Source organism: Theropithecus gelada, chromosome 13 (genome assembly GCF_003255815.1).
Source record: "Theropithecus gelada isolate Dixy chromosome 13, Tgel_1.0, whole genome shotgun sequence".
Taxonomy (NCBI): domain Eukaryota; kingdom Metazoa; phylum Chordata; class Mammalia; order Primates; family Cercopithecidae; genus Theropithecus; species Theropithecus gelada.
This window is the reverse complement of record NC_037681.1, coordinates 51,191,784-51,211,889: the sequence shown is the minus strand read 5'-3', so window position 1 is coordinate 51,211,889 and position 20,106 is coordinate 51,191,784. Positions and strand designations below refer to the sequence as shown.

Here is a 20,106-nt window from a genome sequence, read left to right as displayed (position 1 = left end):
TATCCCTTTCTACTCATCAGAGTTTGGGAATGGACCAGTCATATCAGTTTTTGGTAATTTCCACATTGTTTCCCTGCTTTACCTATTTTATCGTTATTGCCTGTAGCATAAGGTATGCTAGCCATCAGGGTTCTGGAATTGGCTTCTAAAGAGCACCTATGAATGGGGAGGAAGAACATCAAGGAATTAAAGATGCCAGAAAAGCAAACAGCCCCTTGGATTTGAGAACAGGAAACATGCACTTTACACGCCTCATCTCTTTCTGCCCCATCCAGTAAGCAGGGATGATGCAGAGACCTTCCCTGGGTCTCGCCTTGCCCAGGAGTTAACGTGTTCTACGATGTGTTTGTAGAAAGAAGATGGTCTGTCTAGTAGAAAGAGATGTGATGTGATTGACATGGAGTGGCCACTCTTGACACGGGAGACATGGCAATTGTACTTCCCTATATGAGAATGAGGCCGGAAGGAAGGTTGCTTCCCTCAGTCTTTTCTCAGCAGAGGGGTTTTGTAAAACAAAACCAAACAAAACACCAATTCCCTGAAGCAGAATAAAGATAAAGAAACTTAAATATCTGGAAACAAGAAAACCACAAGAGCCAAGAAATGGGCAGCTCAGGGGCCCCAGGAAGTGAGGTGGGATCAGGCAGAAATAGGCTTGGGGAGGCGGATCTGGAAGCTATTGCTGTTTACAGCCAATGTCCTCTCTCTTTCCACCAAGTGGCAGGCCACTGCCCAGTGCTGAAGTCACTGTTTAACGAAGGTGGAGCCTGCCTTTACCTGGTACACCCATATAAGGAAAAGCCTGAGGGCAGGAGCAAGCAGACACCAGCACTGCTCTTTCTCCAAGACGGCCAGCCGGCCGGCCATGTTCTCCTCTGCCAGTCTCCATCACCACTCTCTATCCCGAGAGCCTGTGGAACCTGCCTGTCTCCCCTCCTCCATCAGACGCACCTGTCTAGGAAACAGGTAAGATGTGAGTGGTCATCTCCCAGAGCTGTGGACCAAGGCAGCCCTCTAAACATTAGTGAGCATGTACAATTTTCTAGAGAGCTTCATGATGTCAGTTCTGAGTTCCCACCTCCCAAGGTACTGGGTGTTTTTGATGCAAATGGCCAAAGGATATGCTTTAAGAAACACTGGGGCAAAGGGGGAGTTGATTTTCTAAGAGAAGCTAATCCAAACTTTGCATAGTTCATGCAAAGACAGTATTTCTCAATCATTCTGTCACCTTTGATTTCTGCTCATTCTAAGTTGTGACCCTGAGGGCTGTGTTTGTCATAAGGACACATTGATGGCAGAAATGATGCCTTCTTTGCGCACTGATGTGTAGTTTCTGATAGATAGTAGGTACTTAATAAACATTTGCTAAAGGGAAGAAGGGGACCTGGGCCCTTTGTTTTCTTTTTTTTTTTTTTTTTTTTTTTTTTTCAGACGGAGTCTCGCTCTGTCGCCCAGGCTGGAGTGCAGTGGCCGAATCTCAGCTCACTGCAAACTCCGCCTCCCGGGTTCACGCCATTCTCCTGCCTCAGCCTCCCGAGTAGCTGGGACTACAGGCGCCCGCCACCTCGCCCGGCTAGTTTTTTGTATTTTTTTAGTAGAGACGGGGTTTCACCGTGTCAGCCAGGATGGTCTCGATCTCCTGACCTCGTGATCTGCCCGTCTCGGCCTCCCAAAGTGCTGGGATTACAGGCTTGAGCCACCGCGCCCGGCCAAGGGCCCTTTGTTTTCTAATCATCTAGCTTATTAGTTATAGGAATGAAGTTGACAACTCTGGGTTAATCACAAAAGATGGATCATTACAACTTCAGAGATTCAGGAGGTTCCTACATGCCTCTAGTGGTGTCATGGTCACACGTGTGTGTCTCTATAACTGCTAAAGTTGTGTAATCTTTGAGATGTGATGCTGTTCTCAGGGAGACAGTTCCAGCTGCTCCGCTTGGACCCAAGTCAACCAGATTAGAATACGTGCAGATATTTTCCCTCTATAGTTATAGTTGGGGCATGAACTATACCGACTGTCCCATTTGTCCTGGATCACAAGCACAACTTTGTTTACCCCCAAGTGGCATTAACTTGACTTTCAGTCAGATTATCCTCTTGAATTGTCTCACCTTTGTACCCACCTTGACACAAGTGTTGTGGGTTTTTTGTTGTTATTGTTGTTTTGAAGTTTGGAGGAGTGACAGCTGCAGGAAGGCTTACTTATTAGTAGATTGGTTGATGGAAATGTAATAATCTACCAACTGTGTAATAGGCAAAAGGTTTATGTAGCATAAGTTCATTATCCCAATTTGTAGATGGAAAAAGTGAGGGACCTGGTGAGTGACTTGCTGCTAAAGTTTATTCCAGATGCACATGACAGAGCTCGAGTTCTGTGCCTGTCTTGTCCCCTAGTTATTTGGTTGTATTCAGTTACTGTCTTGAAAGGACACCTTAGAAGAAAAGGTGCTATGAAGAAATGCACACATAAGGCCAAGCACTGTGGCTCACACTTGTAATCTCAACACTTTGGGAGGCCGAGGGGGACAGATTGCTTGATCCCAGGAGTTCAAGACCAGTCTGGGCAACATGGCAAAACCCTGTCTCTACAAAAATAAATTAAAAATTGGGGATCTGGGAAAAAAATATTAGCTACATGTGGTGATGCACACCTGTAGTCTCAGCTACTGGGGGCAGGGGGAGGGGTGCCATGGTTGAGGTGAAAGGATCGCTTGAGCCTAGGAGGTTGAGGCTTCAGTGAGCTACGATCATGCCACTGCACTCCAGCCTGAGTGACAGAGCAAGACCTTGTCTCAAAACAAACAAACAACCAAACAAACAAAAATCACCAACCTGCTGGCCCGGAGGCTCACTCCATATCAAGCATTGTGCCTGATACTTCCACACGGTGAGCTGTGTGATTTGGGGCATGCTCCTTAATCTCTTGGGGGGGTCTCAGTTTCCTCATCGCTAAAACATGGTAGCAACAGTAATCTACCCCAAAAGATCAGTGAAAGGATCAAATGAGATCGTATATGGAAAGCACTTAACAGTACTTGAGCACATGGCAAGTGCTGAAGACATTTTAGTTATTATTGTTGACATTATTTTAGCCTGGGTTCTCTACAAAACAAAGCCTGAGGCAAAGCTTAAGTGCTACTTAGCGCTTAAGGTAAGACACCAGGGGAGTGAGAATCAGGGAAGTGGGAAATGAGAGGAGAAAGGGGGAAGCAGTGACGGATGATGTGCCACCACCTGGCCTCTCTTCACAAAGAGACATGGCCAGCCACTTGGCCAAAGCAGGACCCCGCTGGACTGGCACTGCAGATGCATTGTGCCTTGGAACAGTCCATCCGAGCAAGGGTAAAGAGGACATTTATCTGTTGGCTCACTCTCTGTCTTCTATTATTGTTCAAAGCTTGCCCTATGGGGAGTTAACTGTCCTGCACTTCCAGCTTGTGTCTTCTGACCCCCATGGCAGCCAGTGGGAAAACTAGATCTAATTGCTAGAGGCTTGGCACCTCATCTGAGTCCAGAAGTGGTCAGAAGAGCCACTTCCTTGGATGGTGTAAAAAAGGAACCAAGAGTCCTAGAGACAGGTTGAGGCTAAGAGAACCTGAGATGGCACCTAAGAAAGGTTTAATAAAGACTGAATTATCATTAATATCTGCCAAGCACTGTGTACGGCACCAGTGTTCCTGCCTAGATGTCACCTCTTTCTCCCATGAGAAAAACCATAAAGGGAACCTTGGATAGGCTGGCCCATTCCATCTCTCCTCAGTGTTTGGAAGAAGTCAGGTTGAGGGCATCCTAACTCTCTCAGAATTGTCCATGGTGTAGCATGCCACTGATAGACAGCAAGGAAGTCCACAGCCATGGAAAACATCAGAGCAGAATCAAGAGGAGGTGTTGATTTTCTACCACCTTTGGGACTCTAGCTTTTGGACAAGTGTTTCCTAAAGCATGGTTTACATACAACACCAATTTTGGGGGCTGTTGCTGGGGGCTCCTTGATATAAAGCATTTATGATCAAATATTTGGATGAATGTTGCCTCCTGCTCTTCCCTCCTCAGAGAGTTATGATTCCAATTTACTTAAAAAGGCTCGGTTCCCACCTGTAATCCCAGACTTTGTAAGTCCAAGGCAGGCAGATTGCCTGAGGTCGGGAGTTCAAGGCCAGTCTGGCCAACATGGTGAAACGCCATCTCTACTAAAAATACAAAAAAATTAGCCGGGCACGGTGGCATGCACCTGTAATCCCAGCTACTTGGGAGGCTGAGGCAGGGGAATTGCTTGAACCAGGGAGGTGGAGGTTGCAGTGAGCTGAGGTCGTGCCACTGCACTCCAGCCTGGGTGACAGAGTGAGACTCTGTCTCAAAAAAAAGGCTCTGAGAAGGCCAAAACAAAGGAACCAGTTGAACTGAATGCACCAGAACTTCCCATACTGAACTCCAGTTGAAAACACAGCTTTGGACCATGTGTTCATGGGCTCAGTCTCTTTTTTCTTGATTCCTGAATTATCAGGGGACTCTTCTCCACTATGCACTACCTTTTGCTTTGCACAAACCCTGTTGAATAAAAACCTCTGCAGTATAAGGAAGGCTGTGTGGTGCATGAGAAGCTTTTACCAATCTGCAGAGCTCGTTCTCCCAGGAAACAACCAGGAAAGCTCAGCCAAGCCTTGTTTCCTCATCTCAATAATGAAGAGTGAACCAGGCGATCCCCAAGGGGTGTCCCAACCTCTTGTAATCCATAATACTCATGTTGAAAGGCAGCTAAAGGTCACCTCGTCTACCTCTTGCGTTGCCTCAGAGATAGACTAGCGAATAAAGAGATCCAAATTGTTAAGACAAGTTGTAGGGGTATGAAGTGGAGGTTTGCCCACTGCCACCCTCTCTGGTGAGTTGGACATGAGATGGGACGTGTACCATGTCCCACAGTAGTGGCCGGAGCGATGAGCTGCCTCTAAGGACTTGGGCTGGAGGACAGCCAGGACTCGGGGGTTAATATCCTCACTTCAGCCAAGTAAGTCCTGAGGGATGTTTAAAACTGGGAGTAGCCAGGAGGTTTATTTCCTTTCCCTCTGAAATAATGGTCCCTCAGGCAGCACTCTGCCCTCTGATCTCCACTGGACAGCCCTGCCATGTCCACCTCCCATGCCTGTGGACCAGGGTCTGACCAGCACCTCCCACACAGCTCAGAGAACTGAGCCAGACCCCGTCCCAGCCTGCAGACCAGAGGCACGAGGGGCGCTGTCTCCATCAGAACCACACACCTGCCTTCGGGAGATGCACCCAGTGGCCCACTAGAGACCACTGGTTCTCAAGGGCCTGAGGCCGGAGAGGTGATGGAGAGATGACAGGAAACTTTGCCCCCATTCTCCTCGCCAAACATTCTCTCTTCTCCCCAGTCTAATCCTTAACCAGATGTGGCTGTCAACCAGCTGAACTACATATACCATTAAGCCCCATCTCAGAAAGCTCTAGCTTTCTTGCAGGAACTTAAGATACTGTCAGATGGCATGGCCCTGCGGGGAGATGAGGGCAGAGGCTTTCTGCAGGGGCTGGCTCCTGGGACTCCAGCCAAAAGACCACCCCAAGCATGTTCTGTCAACCCAGGGGCTGTCCTGAGCCAGTGCTACCATCCCCTCAGACCTGTCCTCAAACTGTCTTCCTCCTCAGCCAGGTCATCTTCCCTAGGTGGGCATGGGGATTCCCCACAGCTCCCTGCCTGTTCTGGAACATAGGCCAGACAGCAAGAGGGGCGGAGGTCTCCCGGGACTGCGTCTCCCTCTCTTCTCAGGCAGAGGCTCCCAGGCCTGTACCCCCTGCCCCAGGTCCTATCCTTCCCACCATCTCCTCAGTGGGCCCTGCACGAGCTGGTTTTTAGGTCGTTTCTGCTCCTCTCTCTTTCCTCTGTCTTTCCTTCTTGCCTTCAGCCCTTGCCTTCAGAAGCTCTGGCTCTCCCCGTTTCTTAGGGCTGGAGAAGGAAAGAATGACAGAAGGAACAAGGGAAACCTCAGGGGCCTAACCACCACCCTCCCCAGCCTGCCTTTCTCTGCTTCACTCACTCACTTAGACATGTTTACATTTGCATTTACACACACACACACACACACACACACATGCATGCACATACACATTCTAAGCTCCTTCTTTTTCTTGTTGCCTTTTAACATATTTAATATAGAAAGCTCTTATTTTTGAAAAACATTTCTCCTCCCACTGGTCCACACCCTGACCCCAGAGATGGGACCCCACCTGCTTGGATGGAAGCTTGCTCCAGAACAAGAAGGTTGGCCTGGGCCTCCATGGGGACCTTCGTCGTGTGTCTCTGAGCACCAGGTCTGAAAAAGGAATGGCTCCTTTAGCCAACGTGCTTGGTCACTGGTACTACTGGATCTGTCTCCAACCCCCTGCCACCCCTCCACCAGAGCTCCCATTCCAGGGCTCAGCCCACTCGCCTCTGCGGCCTCCACAGGTCAGGCCTGAGAGACCCAGAATGACCAGGCACAGACTGGGATGCCCAGGTATCCGGGCCAGGGGTCCAACAGCTGGCTCCACTGTCCTTTCTCTCTCTACTGTGTTGTGGCTAGAGGCAGCAGAGGGGCAGTGGTCTTTAAAAAGCTCCATCCGAGAGTCACAGCATCTGCATTCCTTGTTTTCCAGCCATGCCTTAAGAATTCACATCTTGAAGGATAAGAAAACAGGGCGATATATGGACACAATTCTGGCGCCGTTGATGCTGGGCTGGTGTGAGAATCCCTTCTCCTGGTGGACTTTGTCCTCTCTGCGTCTGGGCCATCTCATTCCTCCCACTCTCTTCCTCAGTCTCCATCCCTGCTGATTGGCTGTCCCTGGCTTCCTTTCTGTCACCCAGCCAGTCTTTGGCTTTCTCTTTGTGCGGTTGCTCTGTCTTGGCCTCTGCCTCGTTCATTTTCTTTTTATTTTATTTTATTTTTTATTTTATTTATTTATTTTTTGAGACGGAGTCTCCCTCTGTCACCCAGGCTGGAATGCAATGTCATGATCTTGGTTTACTCCAACCTCTGCCTCCTGAGTAGCTGGGATTACAGGTGCGCATTACCATGCCCAGCTAGTTTTTGTATTTTTAGGGTTTTACCATGTTGGTAAGGTTGGTCTCAAAACTCCTAACTTCGTGATCCACCCGCCTCACCCTCCCAAAGTGCTGGGATTACAGTCGTGAGCCCCCATGCCCGGCACTCATCCATTTTCTGTTTCTCTTTGTCCATTTAAATGAAAAAGCCTAAGGAGATAGGCCCAGGGAAATCCTTTAAGACTAAACGGATTATATAAGTGTGGCCTCAGCTTCCAAAGAACCTTGAAAAAAAGAAAGGAAAAAGACCTCAAACCTAGCCTTCTGCAGTTCAAGCCTTTGGGAAGTGAGCAGGCCCGGAGCCGAGGGTCTGCCTGGGGAGTACTGGTCTGAAACAGCGGCTCTCAAGACCCTGCATTTTAACTTGGTACATGGCAGGCCCCAACCTCCTAAGTCCACCAAATTGGTATTTGTTTCAGAAAAAATTTGAATTAGCTAAATGAGAAGTGCATCTCTTCTTCAAGGATGAAAAAAGAAAAAAAACGTGCCGAGAAATCTAAGCACAGATGAAATATTACACAGTGTTTCTGAGACTCATATAGTTTTAGTTCCCAGAAAAAAGAATGCTCTACCTCGTCCTTAGACTATAGTTGAGTCTACTCAACCCTATCATAATTGAATGACACCTATCAAATACCTCTAGGGAGGGGAAAGGAGGAGATTTCCATGCCAATACAAGTTTGTTTTTTGTGTGTGTTGGCACAAACCTAAACTTAATTGAAAGGAATAATACATTCTGTGGGTTCCCATTTTATTGTCTAACAGTATCATTGAGGCTACATAAAACCTGTCATCTCAGTTCCAGAAATATAGAATGTTACAGCGGAAAAGCACTTAGAAGAGTGGGACCAACCTTCTTAGTGTTCCAAGTGAGGAGACCGAGGCTAGGGGAGGGAGCAACGTGCCCAAGGCCCATAGAGTTTAGTGGAGCTACACAGATCCTTTCTGTCAGGCAAACCTTCTCTTGGTTACCTCCAGGGTCTCCTGAGAAGGGCCCATCAGCAGAGCTTTCCAAGCTCCCTTGTGCTATGATTCAGGAAGAGGCTGGGTCCGCACAGCAAGGGCAGTAGGGAGAGAAGAGGCTGGGGTTGCCTTGCCTATGGAACCTCAGAAAGTCGCTTCTGCTTTCTGCCTCTCTTGTGCCAAGCTGATGATCTCCTTGGCAGTCAGCTCCAGTGCTGAACCCAGAGTCACTGGCACGCAATAGAGAGGTCTATTCTGAGCACTTACTTTCTGGCACCTGTTCCAGGTCTATGTAGCTTTCTACATCTGAAGACACGAGAGAGGCTTCTTTCATTTCATTTCATAGCCTCTTTCCTGGCCCTTGGTGGATTAGAGGTTATCTCAGAGGATGAGAAACACTAGCTTGCCCGTGCGCCTCTCAGCCCTGATTAGGCACAAAGTAGGATGCCTTTGGCAGGGACAGAGGCATGCTTTGCTCACAGGCCAGATCACCCCAGCTTTGAAGCTGGGGGCGGGACAGGAGTCAAGCCCAAGCGCTGCCCAAACTTCTCCTGTTTCACCTTGAGCCCCACTTTCCCCTTCTGCAAAGTGAGCCCTGCATAGTCTTCCTCTGAGGTCCGCCTTTCTGGGGGCCACTAATCCCACCGTGGTCTTCAGGCCACACATGCATGGAAGAAACTTGCTGAGATGATTCTGAAGTACAGAGTGGCTCAGGGACAGCACTGGTCTGGCAGTTAAGTTCCATTTTCAAACCCGATGTTTAAGCTCATTCTCACACTTACACCATCTCATATAAGCTCTCTGAGAAGTAGTCACATGTTCTCCCAACTTGCTGTAGATTTGTATCCACACAAAATTCTGTCTTCTTCCCTCTCTCTCCCACCCCCCTCTCTTCTTCCTCCTTCCTTTTCCCCTCTCTGTCTTCCTTCCTTCTACCCCCTTCCCTTGCTCTCTTCTCTCTCTCTGCTTCACTCTCTCTGTCTCCCTCTCTCTCCTCAAAGCCCTGAGGTACGCCAAGAAGGTATATAACTGAAAGTGGTTTGCACATCTTTTTCCCACCAGAGAGCAGTTAAGTGCCTATTTTCTCCACTCGGGTAGCTAAATTATTCTCGATGTGTTAAACAGTGTAATTAAACACACACATACACACACAAGTGCGCAGACCCCTTCCCCCACCCTTGTTCCTTGTCAGCAGAGAGAGCGTCAGCTCCAGCCTTCAAGCTCTGTTAGTTTTAATTTGAGTTGTGGAATTAGTAATGGGTTTTGCTGGAACACTGTTGTGGGAAATAGATTGCACCTCGTGCAGGGTTTGGGCACCATTTCAAATGAGTATTTGTTAAGGGGAAAACCGTCCCCTGTCGTGTTCTGCTACATTACATCAGATTTATTTCCATTGTTCTGAAAAACACCAGCCAGGAGAGGGCCGCATGCAGCACTCCTGGGCAGGGAACCATTGAATGCAGCTTCCTGCTTCATAGCTGATTGAAAACAAAATGCAAGCAAAATTACCCTTTGTTGCTGGAATATGCTAGGAGCATCCTGCGGACAGGGACACCAGGGCAACCTGTCACTGAGGCAGGGAGGTGGTCCCATCACTGGCAGAAAGTTGCTAAGTGGTTTAGTACCCAAAATATGATGCTGACGAAAAGAAGAGAGAGCCCAGCAGGTTGAAGTTGGAAGGGATCTGCCCAATCCAAGGGCTCTTCTGGGCCGCCGTGTAGAGACATCCAGCCTCTGCTCAACCATTTCCACCCAAGAGTGTTCACGGCCTTCCTTGTTCTGTGGTAATTCATGTCATTAGCAGTTCTCTTCTTCAATACCATCCAATAAGTCTGCATGCGAATATTTTCACTTAAAAGTAAATGATTTAAAATTGAATAAAAATTAAAATCCAGCCCCTGAATTGCACTAGCCATCTTTCAAGTGCCCGATAGCTACATATAGCCAGTGGCCACTGTCTTAGCACAGATATAGAACACTTCCATCATTGCAGAAAGTCTAATCAAAATCACACTTCCCCAAATTTCTGACTCTTTCCACCCTCTGAACTGTACAGATCACATGTTCTTCCTTTGCATTCATATCCTTTCCACTGGACATGTGTTTGGCCCCAGGGACACCTGGCTGTCATGTAGGGCAGGGTAAGCAGAGGAGGAGAAAGCCCCCTGGGACAGGGTAGGGGCTGTGGGACACTGGCCCAGCTGGAGATGCAGACAGCGTGGTCTACAGCATGGCTCAGGGCCAGAGGTAAATGTGCACCCAGTGTTTCTGCCAGGCAGGTGGAGGAGGTGACAGTCTCAACACATGGAAAGAACACAACTCTGGAACCTGGAGAGACCTGAGGTTGGGAGTTCAGAGGTGACTGGCAGGTGCCTGGCATGCCCATCAGCTGGTACAGGGTTGTAGTCACTGGGCTCAAGTTCAGGGCCAGGCAGGATTCTCAAGGAGTTTCTGATAGCATAATGGACACAAGCTTTTACTATGTGCCACACCAAGCCCTTAACAAGAATCTTCTCATTTAATATCTGTCTGCTGCTACGAGGCTGGTTTTATTACCTCCACCTCCCGTCCACTTTATAGGTAAGGAAAGGAGGCTCAGAGATATTAAGAGTATTGGCCAAGATCATTGAGTCAGTAAGGGACAGCTGGATTCAAACCCAAGTTTCAACCTGATTCTATGTGCCTGTGAGCACCGTTCCATGCTGTCTCTTTTTCCTTTTTCCTTAAGACACAAGGCAGAGTTCAGTTTCCTGAACTGGAGCATAACCTTGGCGGTATGGAAACTCAGGGGTTGGGAGTACGGTTGTGGGGCCAGAAGTAGTTAAATATCTGCTCTCTTAGAGCAGGATTATTCTGGAGGGAGGGGGACCTGGGCTGCAGGGGCTGAGTCTGAGAGTCACTGAAGGCCCCTCAGTTGGCCTTCTTCCCAGTAAACCTCTCTAGATCTCCAACTCTTCCTCCCAGGAAGGGATTTCCAGGCTTCCTGTCTATTTAGCTGGACTGCCTCCTGCCCATATGGCACATTTTTGCCAATATGAAAATTTGCCACCTCTTTTAGGTGGATATAACTGCATGCCAGGAGCCCATGCTTGCAAGCAATGGGCTTGCCTCCCTGCCAGGCACCCTTATGTTACTCAAACACTCATTTTCAGATACCATTGAGAGCGCCGATGAGCCTCTTGGAATGTGGCCCCTAGAGCTGAACACAGATGTCCACGTGGGGTCAAGAGCGGCTTTGTACAAGGTCCTGGGGCTAGCCTGTCTAGAGCAGTGCCTTACTGATGTTGAAGCTGGTCAGAGCCTGCCACATCTTTCGTAGTTTTGTCTCATTTTAAATAGGAAGTCAAGTGAGGTATACAAAATATTTTCAAAATGAAATTTACCCAAGACAGATCCTGCTCACTATTTACTTGCATAGTTAACTTTTTAAATGTAAAGATAGATTTGCAGTTCCCTTAGTTAATTTCATCTTCTTGGTTTTGAAGTCATTTAGAATTTTGATTCTGCTATCTGCTTGGTTAATTGTTCTTGATTTCCACTATTAAAAATGATGAAAGAGTTGAAAAGGATCTTCATTTTTATTTCAACATCTTCTTTGAGGACTAAGATAAAAATGTAGAATAGGACAGGACACGGGACAGAACTGTGTGACTATTACAATGCAATGATTCTTAGCTACTCCAGACCATTCATCCATAATCTCTGGGTCAAACTGCAAATTCTATTTACTATGCTGTATTCTACTTTACTGTTAATCTAGTCGACACACAGGGAATAGGTGGAGATTTTATCAAATACATTTTAAAAATCAAGATATTTTTATATATATATATCTTTCTTCAAAGTAAGGACTATATTTTGGGGAAGAAAGGAAAAGGGAGGGAAAATTAAGTAATTGGCTTTGGCAAAGCTATATTTGCCAATACAGATACCAGCATTATTTCCTAAGTACTCAAAGTATTTCTCTGCAAGTCTATTTCAGAATTTTGATATATATGTTGGACTTCTTAAAAATATTATTATAGAGCTATAAGAAAATTTTAAATCAGTGTTTCAGAAGAATGTGCTGATTACAAATTTTCTATTTTAAAAAGAGAATCTCTTACAAAGTTTCTTATATTAAATTCCCATAAGAATTAATATTGGCTCAATTTATAAAAATTAAACTTATAAGCAAATATTTGTAGTACATTTGTATTAGTGTAAAGAATATTGATGTTCAACAAAAGACACTGTAAAGGAGTTAAGAAGATAAGACACAAACTGGGAGAAGATATTTACAAGACATATGACCAATGAAAGACGAATATGCAGAGTGAGTAGTGAATTCCTACAAATCAATAAGAAAAAGACAACTCAATAGACAAATGGGCACAAAATATGAATATTCATTCCTCAAGAGAGGGAACATGAATGGAGAATAAACATAGTGAGAGATGCTCAATCTTACCAGTAATCAGGGAAACAAATTAAAACCATAGGAGTTGCCACTTACTCCCACGAGATGGGTACAAATAAAAAGCCTGCCAATACCAAGAGTTAGTGAGGATATATAGCAATGGCAACTCTTTTACACTGTTGGTGAAATTATAAATTGGTACAACCTTGGAAAATAATTTGGCATACTTAATGAGGTTGAGTATGTGTGCTCCCTAAACCCAAAAGTTCTACTTGTAATGTAAACTAGAGAAACTCTTGCATGTTTATCAGGAGATACGTACAATAACATTTATAGCATAATTTTTCATTAAAACAAAGAGAAGAGCATTAAACGTCCATTGAGAGAAGAAGTACAAATAAATCATAGTATAACATACAGCAGTGAGATAAATGAAATCCTGCTGCTTTTTAACCATCGGGTGCAGGGGGAAGCAAATTACTGAAGACTGTATAAACTATATACAGCATTTAATTTTTGAAACAACTCTACTTAGAATATATAAAAACTGCATATATTTAAGGTGCAAACTTTGATGAGTTTTGACACGTGTATACACATGTGAAATCATCATGACACTCAAAATAAAAAATATTTCTGTCACCCCCAAAAGTTTTCTCATAACCCATTCCTCCCTCTACCCCCATTTCTGAGCAACCACTGAACTTCTTTCTATCACGGTACATTAGTTTGCATTTCTAGGATTTTATATAAATGGAGCGATATAATATATATTCTACTTTGGCTTTCACATAGCATAATGATTTTAGAGATTTATTCATGTTGTTGCATGTATCAATAATTCATTTCTTTTTATTGCTGAGTAGTACCTTATTTTATGGGTACATCACAATTTATTCATTCACTTTTGACGGACGGACATTGGGTTGTTTCCAACTTTTGGCTATTAAATATAAGTCTGTTTTGATTATGCACAAGTCTTTGTATGAACATATGCTTTCACTTTTCTTGGGTAAATTCTTAGGACCGGAATGACTGAATCATTTTGTAAGTGTATGTTTTAACATTTTAGGAAACTGCCACACTGTTTTCTAATGTAGTCATACCAGTTTACATATCTACCGAGAGTGTATGAAAGTTCCAGTTTTCCATCTCCTCATAAACACTGTGATCAGTCTTTTTACATTTTAGGCCATTAGAAAACAGTCTATAGTGAGCTTTCGCTGTGGTATGAATTTGCATTTCACTGATAACTTATGATGTGGAACATCTTTTCATGTTGGGTTATTGCCTGTTTTTATATATTATTTGGTGATGTGTCTATTCAAATCTGTTGGCCATTTTAATGGGTTTTTTCTTATTATTGATTTGTAAGAGTTCTTTATATGTTGTGGATTCAAGTCCTTTGTCTGATATATGTGCTGCAAATATTTTCACCTAGTCTGAAATATGTATTTGTGGTTTTTTAATGGTGTCTTTTAAACCTTTAATGAAGTCTAATTTATCCATTTTTTTTCTTGTATGGCTCATATTTTTTTGTATTCTATCAAAAACACATTTACCTATCCCAAGTTTGCAAATGTTTTCTTCTGAAAGTATTATAATTTAAGTTTTACCTTTAGGTCTATGATCATTTTGACTTGGTTTTTGTGTATGGTGTGAAGTAAGATCCATGTTTGTTTATACTTTTCCCATTTAGAAATCCTGTTGATCCAGCACCATTTTTTGGGAAAGACTTTTATTTCCCCCATTGAATTGCCTTGAAACCTTTCTCAAATTAATTGGCCATATATGTGTTGATTTATTCTAGATTCTCCACCCTTCTCCATTGATCTATTTGTCTATATTTTTGCCAGTACAGTAGCTTTTTAACATGTGTTGAAGTCAGATTGGGTAAGTCCTTCAGTTTTTTCTTCTTCTTAAAAATTGCTTTGGTTATTCTAGGTTCCTCATATTTAGATGTAAATCTTAGAATCTGCTTATCAATTTCTAACAAAAAAAAAAAAGCATGCTAGAATTTTGGTTGGGATTGTATTGAACCTATAGATAAATTTGGAAAAAACTGCCATCTTGGCAGTATTGAGCCTTCCAATAAATGAACCGGATATATCTCCCCATTTATTTAGTTCTTCTTTAATTTTTCTCAGCAATGTTTTATAGTTTTTTTGTAGATATCTTTAATATCTTTAATGTTAGATTTTTTCCCCAAGTATTTTGCATTTTAGATGTTACTATTCTGCTATTTTTGTTGCTATTATATAATAATACAATTTTTAAATATTAACCTTGTATCTTGTGACCTTACTAAATTTAAGTATTAGTTCTAGTAGTTGTTTTGTAGATTTCCTACAATCAAAACACCAAAATAGGAGCAGTTCTCTTCTTGTTTCTAATCTTTTTGCCTTTAATTTTCTTGTAGCATTGACTAGGACCTTCACAACAGTGGTACATAGAACTATAACAATGGGCATGGATTCTGATCGTAAAGGGAAGAAAATGCACTTTCCATCATTAAATATTATGTTAGCTGTAAATTTTTCACAGATACCCTCCTGAGGATGTTACCTACTATTTCTAGTTTTCTGAGAGTTTTTATCATAAATTATGTCTTTGTAGCTTTTTACTGTGGTAGATTGCAGGTGGATTTTTAAAAATATAAATCAACCTAACATTCCTGGAATAAACCCAACTTATGATGTGGTATCTTCTTTTTTTTTTTTTTTTTTAACATTATTGGATTTGATTTGCTAAAATTTTAAGGCTCTTTGCTTCTCTATTCATGAGAATATTGGTCTGTAATATTTTTTTGAGGAAGAAGATTTCTTTATGAGGTTTTGTTTTTAGTATTTTGCTGAGCTGATAAAAATAAGTTCAGCTATATTTCCCTTCTTGTCTATTTTCTGAGGAAGTTCATGTAAGATTAGTGTTACTCTGTCCTTGAAGGTATAACAGAATTCACTGGTGAAACTATCTGAGCCTGGGGGTGTCTTCTGGAGAAAGCTTTTGATAGTAAATTCAATTTCTTTACTAAATATGGCATTATTCAGATTTTCTGTTTCTTCTGTGTCAACTTTGATAAATTGTATTTTTCAAGAAATTAATCCACTGTATGCAACTTAGCAGATTTGTTGGCATTGGGTTGTTCGTAGTATTCTCTTATTAGCCCTTTAATGTCTATAGGACATGTGATGATAACCCCTTTATCATATGATAATATGGGCAATTTACATTTTCTCTCACTCTTGATCAAGTTGACTAGGGGTTTATTAATGTTGTTGATCTTTTCAAAGAAGCAGATTTTTGCTTTGCTCATTTTATCTGTTGTCTGTCTTCTGTTTGATTAATTGCTGCTCTTATCTGTCTTCTGTTTTACTAATTTCTGCTCTTATCTTTCTTGTTTATGTCCTTCTGCTTATGTCAGGTCTTCCTAACTCTCTTATGATATTATCTGACTCATAAATTATTTAAAAGTGTGTTTAATTCCAGATATTTGAGGTTTACCTAAATATTCTATTGTTATTGAATTCCTCCTGTGAATTTTCATGTAGAAGAACAACACATAGTTCAGGGAAAAGAGAGAAACTGGGACAATAAATGCTCTTTTCATGTTTCTGGGCAGATGTAATTTAGGTAATTTATCTGTGTATGCTTACAACTATTTATTTCTGAGAGAGAGAAATACAAGCAGGTTAGGACAAGATTAGTCAGATAAATAAATAGTAATGAATATCTTTTCATAAAATATTTCATGGTTTAAATCTCCTTCCATATATTTTCTTATTTGATTCTTCAACAAAGTATCATGTGTCCATTTGACAGATGAAGAAACTGAGGTGCTTAGTGTGTACGGGGTAGAATGAGGACTTGAGTCAGGATGTTCTGAAGTCACTTAATTCTTGTGCATCTTTTCCATGAAATATTTATAAAAGTTCTCCAATAAAAGGACTTATTGGTTATATGTGTGAAACACTGGGAGCAAACTTAAGTTTCTTTATCAGAGGGCTTCTTGGAGCTTTTTGTGAATTTCCATAAAGACTGTTCAGTATCAGGTATTTTCCAAAATAATTTCACTTCATAATTTGTTATTTGTGGAGGGTTTCATGAAGCAACTGCATCATAGAACACATCCAAGAATAGCTGATATGTAATATTTAATCTGCTGACACTGAGGAGATTTTTTTGAATACCTACTATGTGCAAGGTCTGGCGCTACGTGCTGGCAGATCAAGATACTCAGCAGTATATAAGACATATCTCCCATTAAGGAGCCCTCATCATGTTTCCATTAATTCAAATAATGTTTACATACTTATCACTGTTGCTGCTCTGCCATTTGTTCTTGTGTCCACTGGCATCCTCCGTCTATTCTCTGAGAACCTTACCGACATGACCCAATTCCCCTTTGATGTGCACACTCCCTGAAGTATGCAGCCGGGGATAGGAGAGTTGTTGGATCAGGCTGGGGTTAGTCACTGCCTTGGTCTGAATTGTACTGCTCCCCTCCCCCAACAAATTCATATGAAACCCTAACCCCCAACATGATTGTAACTAGAGATAAGGTCTTTAAGAGGCAATTAAGCTTAAAAGAGATCTTAAGAGTGGGGACTAATCTGATAGAACTGTGATCTTATAAGAAGAGGATGAGGAAAAGATCCCTTCCCCACCCTCCACCACATACTGGCACTCTGATCTCTGACTTCCAGCCTCCATAACTGTGAGAAATAAATCCTGTTGTTAACCCATTTATGCCTAGTGTTCCATTATTGGAACACTAAGCATATGGGAGTTATTTATATCATACTGCTCAAGGTCATCGCCAAGGTCTGATTGCAAAAATTCAAAAAATTGCAACCTCAGGCATAAATGCGGTTAAGCCTCGCAGTCAGTGGTATTTTGCTATGGCAACCTGAGCTCACTAAGTCACCCAACTCAGCAGAGGACACAGGGAAGCTCCTTTCATAGACACCAAGGGGAGCTAAAGAGGCTTTGTAACTCCCAGCTGCAGCTCCTGCTTGCTTCTCTGAAGCAAGCTTCAGATTCATGAAGCTTGATTCATGAGCTTACACCAGCTTCTCACGTGAAGAACTTTATATCAATTATTTTTGTGATGTTTCTAGCTCCTCTTGTGTGACTTTTCTTGCAACACCCAAGAGCTGCCCCAGCAGCAAGATAAACTTTGTCTTGAACATCACGTAGGCCTTTCAGCAATCTCTTTTTTCCCCTGAAATTAACAAAGCTGAGTCTTCTTCTGCCTTTAGCTACCCTGCAAAGTGAGACAAATAGGGTAGAGAAGAGAGGAAGGAACCAGAAAGCCCTCCCCAAAAGTGACAGCAGGAAAATCAGGTGATCCTCTTCTGCTGTGCGCAAAAGTGAAATGTTGTCAGGTACTGTGGGCCCTTCCTGAGAACATGAGCCTACAGGCTGTTCCCTGGTGAAGCCCTGAGCAACTCAGAGAGAAAGAAAACTATGTGTGTGGAGGTGGAACAAGCTTCTGCTGCCTGCTTCTCCCTTCCCCATCAAGAGTCTCCTCCCAGAGCAGCCCACCTCCTCAGCAGCAGACACCCAGCCTGCTGCCTGTCCTCAAGCCTTCCCTTCCCCCATGCCTGGGCAGCCCATGTAGTGAATACAGAGCAGTAACAGAGCCCAGGGCCCAGGTCTGACTGCACATCCTGGCCCTCACCCTGCAGGCCCCTCTGAGCCTAGCCTGTCCTGAGTATGAGCAAGTCCTCGTCTTAGACAGTATTGGGCCTCTGCACAGTCCTTTCCTGCTCAAAATAGCAATGATCGTCATCCTAATAACCACCATGCATTGGCTGCTTTCTACTTACCAGTCACTGTGCTGAGTGTTCTAGAAGCATGGTTTCATCTGAGTCTCACAACAACCCTATAATATGTGTAATAGTATCATCTCCATTTCACAAACGAGGCAAGTGAATCTTAGAATGTGAATTCCTAAAGTGTGGCCAGTCCCCTACCCAATAGTGGACAGTGGTGGCCCCCCAGATGAACTAGGAACTGATCCTCACATGTAAGACCTTTGTATAATTCCAAAGGAGAAATGAAACAAAGTTATTTAGAATTTCATTTTATATGCAATTAAGGGCTACTTACAGGCAATCCCATAATTGTATTATTAAAGGTAACTATAATTTGGTTTTCATAAACCAAAATTAGCTCATTGCTAGAGTTTATCACACATTGTAATTCAATATTTTCCTGAGAGGTGGGAGGCTTGGCAATGCTATACTGGTTCCACTGTCCCCGAGCACACACAGAGAATCGGTAGACCCATGATTTTCACAACTCTTCATTATCGAGTGCCATTGCCTTTTGTCTTGAACTGACAATCGATTTCTATCACTGTTTTCTTACTCTGAATGATACTTTGACATTTTAGCTTTATCACTATTTAATTTGTTGTGGGCCCTCTTTTTAACCCTATTGTGAGTGGTGAGACATAATGAATATTTTGTGCCATTATTCTCCAAGAACTCGATTGAAGAAATGGACATGTGTATTAGGTTAAACTAAATGGAACTGTTTGTATTTAACCATTTCTTACCCTAGGTTAAACCCTATGAAACTGACTATATTCAACCATTTTTGACCTACAAAAATGACAGTTCTGTATGGTCCAATCTAATTGTTCAAATGTAAATGTAAATTATTCATATCTTGTTTTTGAGACAGTTGTATGCACAATTCTCCTCAAATATGCTTGCACAATGACACTTCACTGGTGACATTCTGTCTATGAATTTGTGCTATCTAAATAACTTGCCACATGGTATTACAAGGTAATTGTAAGAAAATTGCTAAGTTATGTTAAGTTTACATTCATTTTTCTAGGATTCAAAATTTTGATTATGAGTTCATATTCTTTCCTTAGAATTTACTGCCTTCCAGTCCTAGCTCCTTCATTATCACCTGCTTCCTTTTCCACTGTGAAGTGAAAATGGGTAGAACACACGGACCTTTGGATTTTTTTGTGCCATCTGCACTGACGCTGGTCAAAGAAGCTTGAAAAGTCCTACTTAAGGACCAGAAAGGTTTTTCAATTCCCATAACTAGGAAGTATGGATTCAGGATTCCCATCCAGGCCAGCCTCACAGATGGAGGACGTGGTACATTTTTGGTAAATGGCACCAGTTACATTCCTGTGGCTGCCTGAACAAGAAACCTCAGCCTTCCTTGTCAACTCGAGGAAAGCTAGGATGCTAACATTTATTAAGGGACTACTGCATGCCTGTCACTCTGCTCAGTTAGGTCAAAACTTATTTAATATCACAACAAACCTATGAGATTGATAGCTTCAATCCATACAGGTGGAAAAATGGGTTCACAGGCTTGAATACCCACTCCAAGTTGCAGAAGCAGTATGGAGCTGATGAAAACAGAAAGCAAACTTCAAAACCCATGTGATATTCACTGTACTATCTTTTCTTTGTTTTCTTTTTTCCTTCCCTATCCCCCATACTGAATTCTTCACCTATAAAATTACACCAAATCTGTCCACACCCCACCATCTTCCCTTCTGATGCTCTACCACCGTCTCTCCTGTGGACAAGTACAGCAGCTCCTGGCTTCCTTCCTGCATCCAGTCCCTGCCCACACCCTCTCTCTGGTCCCCAGATTGCTCCTAGCAGCC

The 20,106-nt window shown here is 43.0% G+C and overlaps 1 protein-coding gene across 1 annotated transcript in view; it reads left to right on the top strand.

Moving 5' to 3' along the window:
• The first annotated feature begins 804 nt into the window (after window positions 1–804).
• LOC112604483 (calpain-13) overlaps window positions 805–20,106 on the top strand; it is a 58,725-nt gene continuing 39,423 nt past the window's right edge. The window contains exon 1 of the mRNA XM_025353517.1: window positions 805–966. The gene's annotated coding sequence lies outside the window, so the exon portion shown is untranslated. The remainder of the gene's footprint in view (window positions 967–20,106) is intronic.